This window comes from Schistocerca serialis, chromosome 7 (genome assembly GCF_023864345.2).
Source record: "Schistocerca serialis cubense isolate TAMUIC-IGC-003099 chromosome 7, iqSchSeri2.2, whole genome shotgun sequence".
Classification (NCBI taxonomy): Eukaryota; Metazoa; Arthropoda; class Insecta; order Orthoptera; family Acrididae; genus Schistocerca; species Schistocerca serialis.
Window position 1 is genome coordinate 568,980,993 of NC_064644.1, and position 16,936 is coordinate 568,997,928.

Sequence of the window (16,936 nt, forward strand, 5' to 3'; positions counted from 1 at the left end):
CATTTTTCCAGTTATCAATAGTCCAACGTCGGCGTTGACAGCCCCAGGCGAGGCATAAAGTTTTGTGTCGTGCAGTCATCAAGGGTACACGAGTGGGCCTTTGGCTCTAAAAGGCCATATCGATGATGTTTCGTTGTATGGTTCACACGCTGACACTTGTTGATGGCCCAGCGCTGAAATCTGCGGCAATTTGCGGAAGGGTTGCAATTCTGTCACCTTGAACGATTCTCTTCAATCGTCGGTGGTCCTGTTCTTAACTTTTTCCGGTCGCAGCGATGTCGGAGGTTTGATGATTTACCGGATTTCTGACATTCACTGTACACTCGTGTAATGGTCGTACGGAAAAATCACCACTTCATCGCTACCTCGGAGTGCTGTGTCCTATCCCTCGTGCGCCAACTGTAACACCACGTTCAAACTCTTTATAACCTGCCATTGTAGCAGCAGTAACCGACCTAACAACTGCCCCATACACTTGGCTTATACAGGGTGATTCACGAAGATATGGAAATATTTTAAAGCTAAAGAAAAGAGTTCATATAAACATAGGTCCGCAAATGTTTAATTACGGTGTTACGAATAAAAAAAGATTTTTGCCTGAAATTTAGCAACTTCGCTAATATGAAGCCATTGCAAAACTGTACGAGGTCAAATAAAGCACCATTTCTTTTTATTTTGTTGTTATAATTCTGGTGAATCTAATAAAACATGTCCCAGGCTTGTATCTGCAGTAGTTTTCCAGAACAACCAGAGAAGCAACGAAGTAACTTCGTAAATGTTTTAATTTATTAACTACTTGGCCCAATTTGTTTTTTAAATTCCAGAAAGTTGCGCAAAGTTTTCAACAGAAGTTGTAGAAAATTTGATTTTGGAAACTGTATGAATGTGTCAGATAATCTGCTTTTATTAATACCATAGCACACGTGAATTCATGTTAAACCGGTAAAAACAAAGGTTAGTGTTAAGGAAGTTGTCCAGTGTACACACAATTTCACAATACATTCGCAATACTTGTTCGAAAACGTCTCCACCGAGTTCAACGCATTTAGCTGCACGTGTATGAACAGATTTTGTTGCTAGTTTCGTTTATTGCATTCATAATGTGAGTTAAAAATGCCTCACGTGTATTGATTTTCTCCTCAAAACTATATCTTTGAATCATCCCCACACACAAAAATCCATTGGTGTTAAATCGGGCGATCTGGGTGGTCACAACCGTGTAGTACCACGACCAATCCATTTCTGGGGAAAAAATGTTCATTTAAATGTGTAGTAATGGTCTTGGTGAAATATGGAGGAGCGCCGTCATGTTGAAAATACATTTGAAATCGCGTAGCAAGTGTAACATCTCGAGCAAGCGGGACTTATGTTCTTAAAGGAATTGTAAGTACGTCTCGCCCGTTAGACGTCTTGGGAAAATGAATGGTCAAATATATTGAAAAATCCGCCTCAGTTGCGAACATTTTCTGGTCTTAAATGAATGGTCTAATGAAGTGTGTGTTGATTGTACCGCACGACACAACACGTTTATGATAAATCGCTATAGGAAATAGAGTTGCACGTGTGCGTCTTGGTTTGCTTCATAGCATACACGCTCGTTATGTAAATTGGTTATACCAACTTCAGTAAAAAAAAAGAAAAGGCCGAATCTTATTTCCGTCGACGTTTTTGATCTCTTCATTCAGTTTTTTTAATTTAATTAAAGAGACCAGCCAGCTCTCTGACCGAACACGCTTGAGCTACTGTGCTGGCACCCACTCAGCTAAGCAGGCGGATTCCATCTCGAGTAAACTGTACCTCAGCAGTAAATAACATGTATTTGTGTAACTGCTGATTAGTATTTAACCAGTTTCACAACTCCAAGCGAAGGGCACGATCTCCCTGATGTAAATTATGTACTTTTTGTTTGTGGTAAGGATACAAACCTGTGGTTCCTGAAGAGAGGCGACAGCCTTTACAGTAGTTGCACGTGCAACAGTGTGGATGATTAAAAGATCTGCTCTTGTAACATCAACCAAAATGGCCTTGCTGCGCTAGTATTGGGTAAGGCTGAAAACAAGGGGAAACTACAGCCGTAATTTTTCCCGAGGGCATGCAGCTTTACTGTATGGTTAAATGATGATAGCGTCCTCTTGGGTAAATTATTTCGGAGGTAAAATAGTCCCCCATTCGGATCTCCGGGCGGGGACTACTCAAGAGGACGTCGTTATCAGGAGAAAGAAAACTGGCGTTCTACGTATCGGAGCGTGGAATGTCAGATCCCTTAATCGGGCAGGTAGGTTAGAAAATTTAAAGAGGGAAATGGATAGGTTAGATATAGTGTGAATTAGCGACGTTTGGCGGCAGGAGGAACAAGACTTTTTGACAGATGAATACAGGGTTATAAATACAAAATAAAATAAAGGTAAAGCAGGAGTAGGTTTAATAACGAATAAAAAAAATTGGAGCACAGGTAAGCTACTACTAACAACATGGTGAGCGCATTATTGTAGCCAAGATAGACACGAAGCCCACGCCTGCCACAGTAGTACAAGTTTATATGCCAACTAGCTCCGCAGATGATGAAGAGATCGAAGAAGCATATGATGGCGATAAAATAAATTATTCAGATAGTTAAGGGAGATGAAAATTTAATAGTCATGAGAGTCTGGAATTCGATAGTAGGGGAAGAAACAGAAGGGTAAGTAGTATGTGAATATGGACTGAGGGTAAGGAATAAAAAGGAAGCCGCCTGGTAGAATTTTGCGCAGAGCATAACTTGCAATACTTGGTATAAGAATCTTGTTAAGAAGGTTGTATACGTGGAAGAGGCCTGGAAACACTGGAAGACTTCAGATAGATTATATAATGGTAAAACAGAGGTTCAGGAACTAGTTTTTAAATTCTAAGACATTTCCAAGGGCAAAAGTGGACTCTGACCACAATTTATTGGTTATAAACTCTAGATTAAAACTGAAGAAACTGCAAAAAGGTACGAATTTAGAGAGATGGGACCTGGATGAACCGATAGAACCAGAGGTTGTACGCAGTTTCAGAGAGAGCATTAAGCAACGATTGACAAATATAGGGGAAAGAAATACAGTAGAAGAAGAATGGGTAGCTTTGAGAGATGAAATAGTGAAGGCTGCGGACGATAAAGTAGGTAAAAAGACGAGGGCCAGTAGAAATCCTTGGGTAACAGAAGAAATACTGAATTTAATAGATTAAAATGCAGTAAATGAAGCAGGCGAAGAGGAATACAAATGTCTTAAAAATAAAATCGACAGGAAGTGCAAAATGGCTAAGCAAGGACGGCTAGAGGACAAATGTAAGGATGTAGAGGCATATATCACTAGGGGTAAGGTAGATACCGCCTTTGGAGAAAAGAGAACCACTTGCATGAATTAGCTCAGATGGAAATCCAGTTCTAAACAAAGAAGGGAAAGCAGAAAGGTGGAAAGAGTATATAGAGGATCTACACAAGGGCGATGTAGTTGAGAGCAATATTATGGAAATGGAAGAGGACGTAGATGAGAATGACATAGGAGATACGATACTGCGTGAAGAATTTGACAGAGGACTGAAAGACTTAAGTAAGAAGAAAGATTACAGCTACTGATAGCCTTGAGAGAGCCAGCCATGACAAAACTCTACCATCTGGTGAGAAAGATGTATGAGACAGGCGAAATACCCTCAGATTTCAAGAAGGATATAATAAATCCAATCCCAAAGAAAGCAGGTGTCGACAGGTGTGAAAATTACCGAACTATCAGTTTAATAAGACACGGATGTACAATACTAACACGAATTCTTTACAGGCGAATGGAAAAACTGGTAGAAACCGAATCCGGGAAAGATCAGTTGGGATTCCGTAGAAATGTTGGAACACGCGAGGCAATACTGACCCTGCGACTTATCTTAGAAGATAGGTTAAGGGTTAAGGAAAGGCAAACCTACGTTTCTAGCATTTGTAGACTTGGAGAAAGCTTTCGACAATGTTGACAGGAATACTCTCTTTAAAATTCTGAAGGTATCAGGGGTAAAATACAGTGAGCAAAAGACTATTTACAATTTATACAGAAACCAGGTGGCAATTATAAGAGTTGAGGGGCATGAAAGGGAAGCAGTGGTTGTGAAGGAAGTGAGACAGGGTTGTAGCTTATCCTCGATGTTATTCAATCTGTATACTGAGCAACCAGTAAAGGAAACAAAAGAAAAATTTGGAGCAGGAATTAAAATCCATGGAGAAGAAATAAAAAACTTTGAGGTTTGCCGATGTCATTGTAATTCTGTCAGAGACAGCAAAGGACCTGGAAGAGCAGTTGAACGGAGCGGACAGTGTCTTGAAAGGAGGATATAAGATGAGCATTAACAAAAGCAAAAGGAGGATAATTGAATGTAGTCGAATGAAGTCAGGTGACGCTGAGGGGATTAGATTAGGAAATGAGACAAAGCAGTAAATGAGTTTTGCTATTTGGAAAGCAAAATAACTGATGACGGTCGAAGTAGAGAGGATATAAAATGTAGACTGGCTACGCCAAGGCAAGCATTTCTGAAGAAGAGAAATTTGTTAACATCGAGTATGGATTTAAGTGTCAGGAAGTCTTTTTTGAAAGTATTTCTATGGAGTGTAGCCATGTGTGGAAGTGAAACATGGACGATAAATAGTTTAAACAAGATGAGAATAGGTGCTTTTGAAATGTGGTGCCACAGTAGAATGCTGAAGATTAGATGGGTAGATCACGCAAGTAATAAGGAGGTACTGAATAGAATTAGAGAGAAGAGGTAATTGTGGCACAACCTGACTAAAAGAAGAGTTAGTAGGCCACGTTCTGAGATATCAAGGAATCACCAATTTAGGATTGGAGGGTATCGTGGAGGGTAAAAATAGTAGAGGTAGACCAAGAGATGAATACACTAAGCAGATTCAGAAGTTTGTAGGTTGCAGTAGGTACTGGGAAATGAAGAAGCTTGCACAGGATAGAGTAGCACGGAGAGATGCATCAAACCAGTCTCTGGACTGAAGATCACAACAACAAGGATACAGATTATTGTACTCCAGTGTACGCCATACCTAAGATTGTGAAATGCATTATCATTGAGAGGTATGTCGTGTACTGGTACCCGGGCTACGTTGAACATCATCCGTAATATCCTCATCATAGTCGTCACTTATACAGCGCTCGCACTTACTATGAAAGCTAGGTAGAGAACCTGTATCCCGTAACATTCGAAGTACTCCACTAATGGTTCGTGCACTCGGAATCCTCCGAGTTGGATAACGTGCGTGATATTCGTTAACTGCAGCCGTAGCAATACCATCACATGTGCCATAAATAAACACCATATCGGCGTATTCCTCTGCCGTAAATTTGAAAGGCATCCCTATTTCATAAATAATCTACAAACTACCACAGTACTATGTGGTTTCACTTAAATACACTGTTGTTATTGTGTTCTTTCTCTCAACAATACCGGAAACTAACTCCTTTCAAGGTTAGGAAACGACTGAAACTATTCACTAACGGTTGACAACAATGACATAAACGTTTCTAAATTCCTAATCGAAAGTAAACAAATTTAGTTGTATAATAATCTTTCCTTCTATGGACGTTCTGGAAAACTACTGCAGATACACGTCTGGGTCATGTTTTATTAGATCCAGCAGACCGATAACAACAAAATAAGTGGAAATCGTGATTTACTTTGACCTCGTACAGTTTTGCAATGGCTTCACTTTAGCGAAGTTGCTAAATTTCAGGCAAAATCTTTTATTAGTCTTAACTCCGTAACTAAACCTATGTTTGTATGAGATTTTTTCTTTTGTTTTACTCGTAGAGTAACATATTAAAATATTTGCATATGTTCCTGAATCACACTGTGTAGGCGTTGCCTACCGCAGCGTCGTTTTTTGCTAGTTTACATATCTCTGTATTTGAATGCGCATACCTATACCAGTTTCTTTGGCGCTTCAGTGTACTTCTGCTTCTACACGTGAACTCCGGCAGCCACCTTATGCCGTGTGCCGAAGAGCCCTCTGTGACACACCAGTGTCACCCTCTGCTGCTGTCTCCGTTCATTATAAGAATAAGCTTGATGTAAACGAACACAAACACGATGACTGATCAGAAGCCGTAGCGCACGCACACCAGTGTTGTTACGCTCTTGGAAGTAGGTCCTACTTATGTATTAGATAGATTACGTTAAATTAAACTTTTAAGATATTCTAATGTATTAACAGCCATCAACGTTTTTCTTAATCACGCTTTAGCTATGTAGTTTTTATTTTAAAAATCGTGTACAGTTACAGTCACTGCACTGTTGTACTCCGATTGTCGCACTATTAATATGCAGGTTCAAAATGACAGACTACTTCTTCTTCCATAGTGAAACATGGGTGTGGAACACTGCTCAAAAAGTGCCGAGAAATAGGTTGTTCTTAATGTTTTTCGTAAGTCTACAGAAAAAAAGCTTTGAAGTTTTTCGAGAGAGTGTATTCGATACAGTTGAGTAGGAACATGCACTGGATGTATAGCGGAGTTGGTAGAGTAGTAACTGTTAAACTGTGTGCAGTTCATGGATCTCTGGTTCAGGTCTCGCCTTAGTCATTTTGTTCGTTCAATTTGAAATATCTACATCTCGTAATTGTAAAATTCTTTGTCATTTTTTATGACTAACGCACGTCTTCTTGTTTCTAATTGCATATTTCACGCGAAACTCCTGCTTCCATTTAAATATAAAGCATTAATTACCCATAGTTAATGAAAGACTGTTAAAAAAGATTGCTTGAATTAAGAAAGCTTAACAATGTAACTTTAGGGCAATAATGAAAACTGAAATAGTCCATTCGTTTATACCACAGATGTCTCACACGAACCAGAGTGAAAAGTGCCGTAGAAACATGAAAAACAGCATCGAACACACCGTACAAATGTTACAATATGAACCCAACAGAACTGATGTGGAGCCAAGTTAAGGGATCTGGCCCGAGAAATAACATGACTGTTAAGCTGCCAGACGTAGTGGAACTAACGCACGGTGATTTTTCACGTCACTGCCGAACGCTGGCGGGATATAAAACGGCACCGCCATAAAAGGAGAAAATGCGGTGCCTGGTTGATTTCGTGGATTCTGTTGTTGATCGACTCGTTATCAACGTAGCAGATGACACTTCCAGAACTGCCGGCCACAGTGACCAAGCGGTTCTAGGCGCTTCAGTCTGGATTCGCGCGACCGCTACGGTCGCGGGTTCGAATCCTGTCCCAGGCATGGATGTGTGTGATGTCCTTAGGTTAGTTAGGTTTAAGTAGTTCTAAGTTCTAGGGAACTGATGACCTCAGATGTTAAGTCCCATAGTGCTCAGAGCCATTTGAACTTCCAGAACTGAAACGTGTTTTTCGAATTTGGATAACGAAAGAGCCAAGAGATTACCAGACGATTGACTGTCATTAACACCTTCAGTGGCTCAGTATTCAACAGTTCAGTGAAATCCCTGAGCATGCTTTTGCATCAGACATAGCTAGCTCAGAAAAATTACCCTGTATGTAAGTTAGGAATTTTCATCTCTCTTGTTTGTAAATATAATACTGTTTTAGGTGACAACATTTTATGCTTTCCATCTGGTCACCTAAGAAGCGTGCGGTAGTGCTGGAGTTTTGCCGAATATTATTTCATTCTGTTAAAAAATTAAATGACATTCCAAGCTATATTGTTTCTTCGGTCGTCTCTTTTTACGTATGAACTACAACTGCTCACATCGTTGCAGGTTAGCTGGACCAGCTGGCTGGCAAGTGCTGCCGAAGTTTAATGCACTGGTAAAGCTGTTGTTCTACATTATTGTTCAGCCTATAAGCGTGTAAAACAGCATAAAACATGTCCTTATGATCGTACTTGACTGTACTGGACACAGCTTGGCTTCCGCTCCACTTGAAACGAAATCCAATGTGATTTAACCAAACGCGTAAGAATACATGGCGTAATTTCACAAGCTGCGATATCGTCGCGAAAAAAACACAGTGACCCTTACATGTAATAAGTTTCCTTTAATTTACGTCTATGGTCACAATATTTTTTGTTTAACAGATTATCGGTTTCGGTCTTTAATGACCATCATCAGATCTGTTTCATAAAAACAAAGTCCTTATATGGCAGCACTATATTAGGACTTTGTTTTTATGAAACAGATCTGATGATGGTCATTAAAGACCGAAACCGGTAATCTGTTAAAAAAAAAATGATTGTGACCATAGACGCACATTAAAGGAAACTTATTACATGGCGTAATGTTTACATCAGATTTATCCTTATGATGTACACAGTACAGCGGTTGTAGGTAAACCTCTGTGTGCGCTCCAATCTCTCTAATTTTACCACCGCGGTCTCTCTGCGAGATATACGTAGGAGGAGGAAGCAATGTATTGATTGACTCTCCTACGATCGTACATTACCTGAATTTTAACAGGTAACCACACCGCCGTGTGGTGGCACCCTTCTGGCAGCTGCCATTGGAGTTGAATGAGGTTTAGCGCTTACTAAACGAGCTGCGACGAAACGCGCTGCTCTTATTTGAATCTTGGTGTTTCCTCTATCAATGCAGTCTCTCGCGAAAACCAGATTGATAAGCAGTATTCAAGTATTGCTCGAACGAAGGTCTTGCAAGTTTCCTCCTTCGTGGGTGGTCTGCGCGGGATTAGCCGAGCGGTGTTAGGCGCTGCAGTCATGGACTGTGCGGCTGGTCCCGGCGAAGATTCGAGTCCTCGCTTGGCCATGAGTGTGTGTGTTTGTCCTTAGGAAATTTAGGTTAAGTAGTGTGTAAGCTTAGGGACTGATGACGTTAGCAGTTAAGTCCCATAAGATTTCACACACATTTAAACACATCATGGGTGGTCTACACTTCCTGAGAATTGGTTCAAAAATGGTTCAAATGGCTCTGAGCACTATGGGACTCAACTGCTGAGGTCATTAGTCCCCTAGAACTTAGAACTAGTTAAACCTAACTAACCTAAGGACATCACAAACATCCATGCCCGAGGCAGGATTCGAACCTGCGACCTTAGCGGTCTTGCGGTTCCAGACTGCAGCGCCTTTAACCGCACGGCCACTTCGGCCGGCTCCTGAGAATTCTTCCAGTGAATCTCAGTCTGGCGTTGACAGATTTGCGATTAGTTTTTTACGGTCTTCCCACTTTAAGTCGCTCTGTACTCTCAGGTATTTAGTGAACGTGGCTACTTCCAATGATTGTTCTAGAATTCTGTAATCATACAGTAAAGCGTCTTTCCGCCTATTCATGCGCAATACAAGGCATTTGTTGATACTAACGTTGCAGCAAGCACTGACATTCTGCAGGTATTATGGCATCTCATTACAGTTTCCTAGCGCTTTGACTTCTCCTTGTATAACAGCATCATCCGCGACAAGCCTCATGCAACCTCCGATGTTGTGCAGAAGATCACTTACAGATATTGTGAAAATATATGGTGCTATATTTCTCCTCTGAGGTACGTTCGAAGTTACTTTTACCTCAGAAAATATTTTTCAATTAGAATGGATTTCTGTGTTCTACTTGCTCGTAACTGTTCAGTGAAATCAGAAAGTGGAGCTGATACGTCGTACGCTTGTGTTATGTTCATAAGGTGACAGTGCGCAACTACATCGGACGCCTTCGGGAAGTCACGGAACACGGCCTCAGTGTGGGGAGCTGCATCAGATTCCCGGCACTCGTGGACCAACCGAGCGAGCCGAGCTTCGCACGGCCATTGTTTGCGGCGTCCGCGTTGCTTCCTGTAGACCGGAATTTCGTTCTGCACATACGTCGTAATACGCGAGCGTAAAGCACGATCCAAAACTCCGCAACATATTGACGTCAGTGATATGGGTCCAAAGTGTTGTGCGCCTGGTCGAGGACGCATTTGGAGAGCGGTGAGTGAGTAGTGGCTGCAGTTGGCAGCACAGTGGCAGCAGAACGCCGTGCATGCGATCCACGAGACGCGGATGGTCGGCTGCCGGTAGTTGGAGAGAGTCGTTAAATATCCACAACTTTCGGTACTATTTTAAGAGATCCAATTTCAGACATGTACAAATTTTATGTGTATATTCAGTTGATATTTACATAAAATACTTTCGAATGAACCAAATTAATCACATAAAACTAGGGACACGATCGATGTTCCCGCCTTAGAGTCCGAGAGCCACTCCATCTCTTTCTGCTTTTACTCAGGTTGTGTGCTCTTTTGTGAGATCAGCTGAACTGCTGTCTGGAAAAAAACAACGTAGTGACGAATTTGTCTTCTCGTTGTTAAGTTTAAAGTTCAAAGATTTTTATACAACTACATGTAAATTTCTTTTTTTTTTTTATCTTCATCAGTCTGCTGTCGGGTTTGATGTGGCCCGCCACGAATTCATCTCCTGTGGTTCAAAGTGATTCAAATGGCTGTGAGCACTATGGGACTTAACATCTGAGGTCATCAGTCCCGTAGACGTAGAACTACAGAAACATAACTATCCTATGGACATCACACACATCCATGCCCGAGGCAAAATGGTTCAAATGGCTCTGAGCACTATGGGACTTTACATCTGAAGTCATCAGTCCCCTAGATTTAGAACTACTGAAACCTAACTATCCTATGGACATCACACACATCCATGCCCGAGGAAGTATTCGAACCTGCGACCGTAGCAACAGCGCGGTTCCGGACTGAAGCGAACCGCTCGGCCACAACGGCCAGCTCATCTCCTGTGTCAACCTCTTCATCTCAGAGTAGCACTTGCAACTTACGTCCTCAATTACTTGGTGTATATATTCCAATTTCTGTCTTCCTCTACAGTTTTTACCCTCTGCAGTTGCCTCTAGTACCATGGAGATAATTCCCTGACGTCTTAACAGATGTCCTACCATATGTCCCTTCGTCTTGTAGATATCTTCCAAATATTCCATTCCTCTCCGATTCTGCGCAGAACCTCCGCATTCCTTATCTTATCAGTCCACCTAATTTTCAACATTCGTCTGTAGTATCGAATCTCAAATGCTTGGATTTTGTTCTGTTCCGGTTTGCCCACAGTCCATGTTTCACTACCATACAATGCTGTTTGCTCCAGATGTACATTCTCACGATTTTCTTCGTCAAATTATGGCCTATGTTTACTAGTCTGTTCCTTGGTAGTCCTCCTTGCTCCGTCTGTCATTGTTTATTTTGCTGCCTAGCGAGTAGAATTCTGTAACTTCATATACATCGTGACTATCAATCCTGATATTAAGTTTCTCGCTTGTCTCATTTTTCTTCTTCTCATTGCTTTCGTCTTTCTTCGATTTACTCTCAATCCGTATTCTGTACTCATTAGACTGTACATTCCATTCAGCAGATCATGTAATTCTTCATCACTTTCGTTGAGGATAGCAATGTCATCAGTCAATCGTATCACAGATATCCTCCCACCATGAATTTTAATTTCACTCCTGAACCTTTCTTTTAATTCCATCATTGCTTCTTCGATCTTGCACCGTTTGACGTTGTCGAACGCTTTTTATAGGTCGACAAATCCTATTAACGTGTCTTGATGTTTATTTAGTCTTACTTCCATTATCAACAGTGACGTCAGAACTGACATTCTGGTGCAGATTATCAGGCATAATGGTTATAGTACTTTGATGAAATGAAGGCAACTCACTGTCAACATACAGATAATTTGAACAAAATGTCGTGTGCAAAAAGGCACACTGCAGAATTGGAAAAAGGCAAAGAATACATTAGCGTTCCACTTCTGAAGTTTTCTTGCCGTTGTAAAATCAGCTACTGTGTTTAATAGTGCTGTTTAAGGAAATGGAGCTTGAATGCAGTAGGTGACCGATCTCAGTCATAGAAGTGGCGTTGGATCAGAGATTTGACAGTAGAAAAAAATGAAATCTAGATATCTAATAAGAATCGTCAACACCATGAAAGTTAATGTTTGTTTCTAAGGTAACTGTACTTTTATCGCAAACATTTTCTTCTCCTGTAGTGGCTATTATACAGTCTAGTAAGATGAGAGATTGAACGTAAATGTGACTGAAAAGAAATTGAAGCAAACAGAATAAAGAGAAGTGAAACGAAACAGGTTTGACCAGGGTGTGCAACATGTTTTGAAACATTGCTGGGGAACTCTCCTGGTGTGTACGCCGTAGGTTGGGCTATAGAGCGCACAAAACATTCCAGCCTATGACTCGCGACTGGGGAAGACCTAGAACGACGAGGACACCTGCAATGGACGAGGCAATTCTTCGTGCAGTTGACGATAACCCTAATGTCAGTGTCAGAAAAGTTGCTGCTGTACAAGGTAACGTTGACAACGTCACTGTATGGAGAGTGCTACGGGAGAACCAGTTGTTTCCATACCATGTACAGCGTGTGCAGGCACTATCAGCAGGTGATTGGCCTCCACGGGTACACTTCTGCGAATGGTTCATCCAACAATGTGTCAATCCTCATTCCATTGCAAATGTTCTCTTTACGGATGAGGATTCATTCCAACGTGATCAAATTGTAAATTTTCACAATCAACATGTGTGGGCAGACGAGAATCCGCATGCAATTGTGCAATCACGTCATCAACACAGATCTTCTGTGAACGTTTGGGCAGGCATTGTTGGTGATGTCTTGCTTGGGCCCCATGTTCTTGCACCTACGCTCAATGGAGCACGTTATCATGATTTCATACAGTATACTCTACCTGTGCTGCTAGAACATGTGCCTTTACAAGTACGACACAACATGGGGTTCATGCACGATGGAGCTCCTGCACATTTCAGTCGAAGTGTTCGTACGCTTCTCAACAACAGATTCGGTGACCGATGGATTGGTAGAGGCGGACCAATTCCATGGTCTCCACGCTCTCCTGACCTCAACCCTCTTGACTTTCATTTATGGGGGCATTTGAAAGCTCTTGTCTACGGAACCCCGGTACCAAATGTAGAGACTCTTTGTGCTCGTATTGTGGACGGCTGTGATATAATACGCCATTCTCCAGGGCTGCATCAGGGATTCCATACGACGGAGGGTGGATGCATGTACCCTCGCTAACGGAGGACATTTTGAACATTTCCTGTAACAAAGTGTTTGAAGTCACGCTGGTACGTTCTGTTGTTGTGTGTTTCCATTCCATGATTAATGTGATTTGAAGAGAGGCAATAAAATGAGCTCTAACATGGGAAGTGAGCGTTTCCGGACACATGTCCACAAACATATTTTCTTTCTTTGTGTAAGGAATGTTTCCTGAAAGTTTGGCCGTACCTTTTTGTAACACCCTGTATAATCTGCTTAATCTTGCCCTTATTCTTCTATATCCATCTTACTGGAATTAGATGATGTCAATTTACTGGCTAAGTGAGATGCTAACAGGCGGCCATGGTGGCCGAGCGGTGCCAGCCGCTTCAGTCCGGAACCGCGCGACTGCTACGGTCGCAGGTTCGAATCCTGCCTTGGGCATGGATGTGTGTGATGTTCTTAGGTTAGTTAGGTTTAAGTAGTTCTATTTTCTAGGGGACTGATGACCTCAGATGTTAAGTGCCATAGTGCTCAGAGCCATTTGCACTATTTTTTGAGATGCTAACAACTGCTTTTCTGGTCTGTCTAACAGAAACTCTCCTAGCCTTCTTGACTGATTTATTAACTTTCCTGGCCATAGCTGCTATACTGACATCATAATCGCTAATCCCTGTTTCTTTACTGACATTGTAGATTAGCCCCCCTCTATTTGTAGCTACAAGGTCCGAGATATTCCCATTGCGTGTGGGTTGCCGAGCTAGCTGCTCAAGACAGTTTTCAGAAAACGTGTTCTAAAGCATTTCGCATGACTGTCTTTCTGTACCGTAGACATCTCAGTCTAAACACGGCAGGTTTATATCGCAGCCAACTAGTATTGCATTATCTGGGTATCTACGCGCTACTGACCGTAGGTGTTCTTTGAATGACTCTAGAACTGCCACAACGGAATCGGGTGGCCGGTAAAAACATCCAACAATACTTGGCTTCTCTTACATCTGTTATTCGCGACCACACAACTTCACTGCCACACTCAACTTCGACCTCAATAGAAACAATATTTTTGTCTATATATGACGGTAGTATCTGTTCCCGAAAGAACAGTTACCGTGGATGACCATGCAGCTTTGCTAGAAATGAAATGATAATTAAATGGACACCCTAGCTGCAAACAGGCGTTGATGCACTTCATTGGAGACATGTTGAAAATGTGTGCCCCGACCGGGACTCGAATCCGGGATCTCCTGCTTACATGGCAGACGCTCTATCCATCTGAGCCACCGCGGGCACAGAGGTTAATGCGTCTGCAGGGACTTATCCCTAGCATGCTCCCCGTGAGATCCACATTTCCAACATGTCCACACCATTACATTCGTAGTGCGCCTAATATTTTTGTCAGCTGCAACGAACACTCATCCTCCTACGACCTCTAATCTGTCTGTGAGATACACTTTGCACGTCTCTTAAAATGCCTCAGAGCTTTCCACTTCGGCTTTCATCCAGCTCTCGGTTCCAAGAATAATTTGAGTACGAGAAGATTCCTGGAGGGCAGTAAATTCAGGGACTTTATTACGAATACTTCCACATTTTACTGATAAAATTTTAACAGTCGGACTGTCTTTATTTCGGAACGCCGTCTGACTTCCCTTGCAGCGTATCGATTGGCCAGTGTTCATCAGTAGGACGTCAAACTACCGACAACCGCCCCCCCCCCCCCCCAAAAAAAATCCTCATGTGCACTCGGCGAATACTCTGAAACCCGAGTAGCTGCTGCGTTTGTGTAGTGCACACCTGACCTATCAAACGGAGTCCTACAATTCCCACCGATAGCGCAGGTCTAGAAATGTGCAGCCAAGAACATCGCGAAGCCTTTGGTTGAGACCCTTGACGCACACGCTAGTAATTTTCTACAAACTTTCATTTTTTTTCATCGTGACACTTTCCGTCTCACATGAAAAACCGTGAAAACAGATGCTCGACTTTAATCGTGGTCATCACCATCAATGTGCTCTGGGGAACTATTACCAGGGTATTGTTTATTGTTGGATAAACGACACGGAGAACTTGACAGGATGAATATTTCTGCGCGTCGAAAGCTCCCTAGAGTCACGCGACTTTAAGATGGTGCAGCTGAATATGCCACGATAACTGGTGCGTTTAGGAAACCCAGATATGTTAGGGCCTGCCTCTTTGTTTGATGATGATGTGGCACGCTTGTGCATTGGTGCCTGAAGCCGAGGTATCCGAACACTATTCTGGTGGTGATAAATTTACATTACGACTGTCGACATGGCAATGTGAGAGAAGGTTGTTGCACATAGTCCCCAATCAACAAACTTTGCCTCAATGTCCGATGTTAAAAGAATGATTCTCCTCACTGTCTCACAGAGTGCGAGTAAGGGGAAGTAGCGTCCATGAAGCTTGGCGCAGTCCTTGGTGGTAGCTGAATGAACGCCGAGGCTGCCGTCTTCATTTCTTTTTCACCATCATCTTGCAGCATACAAATACAGCAGTCAATTACACAAAAACTCACCACGAACACCCACAAAACTCTAACGCACGTGTGACACACTTCAGTGACATAAGAGAGGCAGTATACCATTGTAATTAAGTCCCCCCCTTCCAACAACGATTTAAATAGATCACAACGTTCAGATTTTAACTAATGTTGTGTATGAACTCCAAGAAAACTATTTATACAAAAAATCTGATGAAAGGTACTTCGGCAGATGAAAAGCCATACCATCAGAAGACGTGACAAAGTTCATCATTATTTATGTCAGCACACAGGCAGTGATATTAATAAGCTACAACAACAGCTGTCTTGATACACATTTATTATGTCACGACTGGTTCCGTTTGAAAGTACATCAAGTTACACTGCCAAGAGTCCTCGTAAGAAATCCCCACACGTACCAGTGTAATGACCTTAGAAATCCTGTTATCTTATGAGGGGTTAAAGGCAAATTCTGCAACCCGACAGTCTTGTGTAAACTACTAGACTGGAGGCTAGAGTCCACTACTAGATTAGAGTCTATCAGACAGAAGCACGCCAACTTGCGTGCACTCACTGCTCGCCATGCTTCAGTCATGTGGTCGACGGTGTGTTTATAATAATTATGATCACTATGTTGTACGATTGGCTTTTAACCTTACGTAAGATAACTAGAGTTCTTAGGTCAATAGGCACAACCTAGTGGGGATTCCTGACGAGAACTCTTGGCAGTGTAACCTGATGATGTTCTTACTAACGAAATTGATAGATAATAAATGCGTACCACTACATCTGTAGTGGTTTCTTATTAACATTAACATGACTCAGCTGTGGAGCCCAAGGCGATCAATATTATGCAGACATGTTGGAACTAACTAGTCAATTAAATACCACAGAACTATTATCAGATAATGCGGAACAAAGAAACCTCAGATTGGCTCCTTCGCGTGCGAACTTGCCGTCAGTTGTCAACAAAGAATAGTACTCCTACAAGAAGCACAGCAAAGATACGTGTCCCTCACTTTGCGCTCTGCGATGACGTCTGTGGAACAGCAGAAGTGACGACTTTAGCCGTACCCCTCGCGGTCCCAGTGACTGCTGCGTGGAGCAACGACGCAGCTTAATATATGACGCAACGGTCGCGCCGACCTCGAATCGCAAGGCAGTCACTGATAAGGCGTGACTCGGCAGCTGGCTACCTCTTAACGTTGCGCAATATGTCGTCACAACCGACGCGTGAACTCTGTGTCTCCTGCAGCACCCAGCTATTCGACCGTTTGAGTGGCAATACTACAAATCTTCCTGTATATTTGCTATTACGATCAGGGAGGATCACAAAACTGACAATTCGTAATATTTTGTTCGGGACATCGAACTGGAGGGAACCCATGTTCGCAATGCACAATTTCGGCGTTGCGGAGCTTAGTTCGAGAACGATGGACTGTGT

At 42.2% G+C, this 16,936-nt stretch overlaps 1 protein-coding gene across 1 annotated transcript in view; it reads right to left on the reverse strand.

Moving 5' to 3' along the window:
* The window catches only part of LOC126412482 (UDP-glucosyltransferase 2-like), a 109,528-nt gene extending 92,960 nt beyond the window's left edge, over positions 1-16,568 (reverse strand). The window contains exon 1 of the mRNA XM_050082102.1: positions 16,512-16,568. The gene's annotated coding sequence lies outside the window, so the exon portion shown is untranslated. The remainder of the gene's footprint in view (positions 1-16,511) is intronic.
* Between the last annotated feature and the right edge of the window lie 368 nt (positions 16,569-16,936).